The sequence below is a fragment of the Callithrix jacchus genome, chromosome 5, assembly GCF_049354715.1.
Source record: "Callithrix jacchus isolate 240 chromosome 5, calJac240_pri, whole genome shotgun sequence".
Taxonomy (NCBI): domain Eukaryota; kingdom Metazoa; phylum Chordata; class Mammalia; order Primates; family Cebidae; genus Callithrix; species Callithrix jacchus.
The window spans coordinates 157753715-157755978 of NC_133506.1; the positions used below are offsets into that span (position 1 = coordinate 157753715).

General features: G+C 37.3%; 1 pseudogene; it reads left to right on the top strand.

Annotated features, from left to right (window-relative positions):
- Positions 1-1315: 1315 nt before the first annotated feature.
- On the top strand, positions 1316-1812 carry LOC100894692 (histone H2A.Z pseudogene; annotated as a pseudogene).
- Positions 1813-2264: the final 452 nt, after the last annotated feature.

A 2264-nucleotide genomic window follows, 5' to 3' on the forward strand; every position in this document is an offset into this window, starting at 1 on the left:
CAACTGGGAGCTTAAAAAATCTTAAGACTCATCCATTCTTAGGGAAAACTTTTGGTGTCTCTATAGTGCGCAAACATTCTGTGAGAATATCTAACTTGAATTAGTCAATTTGGTATTTTTTTCTCTTTCAGTATTAAGGGACTGATATGATTCAATTTATGTCACGCTAAAAACAACAAATTCTGAACAAATTTTTCTGAACAACGAATTCTTAACAAACTTTTCTGATGTTATTTGGAGAGAAAAATACATTGCAGAATATATGATTGGTTAACACAAAGCTGAGGAAGCATTTATATTTGGGATATAGACCAAGGAGAGTGATATATAGTGAGGAGTACACGGAGGCTCTAAAGATACTGAGAGCGGGTGCTTTATTTGTTAATTTCAGCAGCGGTCATAGAGGTGCTGATTTCATCATATCTATTTATGTTTGATAATTACAGTGTTAAATATTTCATAAATTTCTCAATGCAATGAAATACCTTAGGTTTACTAAATTTTAGTTCTTAATTTGTTTTAATTAGAATAAAGTACTGCTTCAAGTAAAAAAAAAAAAAAAGAAAATAATAATTGATTAAAAATATGAACGTTTATTTATCTCACATTTTAAAATGACTTGTAGGCAGTCAATCCAGGAGTGACATGATAGCATTGCTCAAAAAATTTCTCAGGGACATAGGCTTTTTCCAGCTTTCTATACCACTAACCCTAGCGGACTATGGCCTTTCCCTCATAATATGAGATGGAGTTTCAGCATGCCAACCAAGTTCCAAGAAACTGGACAAAATGAACAGAGGAGGAAGAAATGGGGAGGTGCGATCTATTTCTATTCACATCCCATTAACCAGATCTCAGCCACATGGCCGTATCTTCCTGCAAGGCGGGCAAGAATGAAGTTTTCATTACGTACGCGTGGCCATATGCCCAGCTAAACATCTTGTTACTGTGGAGGAAAAGACCATATTGAAAAGTACTGAGCAGGCTGAGAAACGCAGCAATATTAATCATGAGAAATAGCATCTTTCTGATTATTCTATTTACATTTTTTTAAAAACTCTTGTAATTTCAAGTTCATCAAATTAGAAACTTCTGTTGATCTCTGTCTTTTATTTCTTTAGATATTCAAATTCACAGACTGAATATTTTTGTAAAGACCATTCAATATACCCTGTTCTTTCCAAAAATACTGTTATACTTTAACTTAATAGATTAAAAGAAAAATATAAATAAGTTCAATGTTGTCAACTTTTGTTAAATTATAATTTCTATAAAGACTAGTACTTGGGGCAGTTTGAATCACGGTGCAATGGAGGAGTAGGTGGTGGGATCTCGCCGTGGGTCTGATTAGCTCTTTCTCTGCCTTGCTGGCTTGAGCTTCCGCAGAATTCGAAATGGCTGGCAGTAAGGCTGGGAAGGACTCCGGAAAGGCCAAGACAAAGGCAGCTTCCCGCTCGCAGAGAGCCGGCTTGCAGTTCCCAGTGGGCCGTATTCATCGACACCTGAAATCTAGGACGACCAGTCATGGACGTGTGGGCGCGGCTGCTGCTGTGTACAGCGCAGACAACCTGGATACCTCTCCGCAGAGGTACTGGAACTGGCAGGAAATGCACCAGAAGACTTACAGGTAAAGCGTATTACCCCCCATCACTTGCAACTTCCTATTCGTGGAGATGAAGAGTTGGATTCTCTCATCAAGGCTACAATTGCTGGTGGTGGTGTCATTCCACATATCCACAAATCTCTGATTGGGAAGAAAGGACAACCGAAGACTGTGTAAAGGATGCCTGGATTCCTTGTTATCTCAGGACTCTAAATAATCTAAGAGCTGTCCAGTGTTGCTGATTCCAGTGGACTGTATCTCTGTGAAAAACACGATTTTGCCTTTTTGTAATTCTATTTGAGCAAGTTGGAAGTTTAATTAGCTTTCCAACCAACCAAATTTCTGCATTCGAGTCTTAACCATATTTAAGTGTTACTGTGGCTTCAAAGAAGCTATTGATTCTGAAGTAGTGGGTTTTGATTGAGTTGACTGTTTTTAAAAAACTGTTTGGATTTTAATTGTGATGCAGAAGTTATAGTAACAAACATTTGGTTTTGTACAGACATTATTCCCACTCTGGTGGGTAAGCTCAATAACGGTCATATCCCCCCCCACTAAAAAAACAACAACAAAAAAACTAGTACTTGGATGAATAAAATTACCAGTTTCCTATCACTGATTTGTTAACTATATTGAGTGTTTTATTGTAGTTCATATTAGT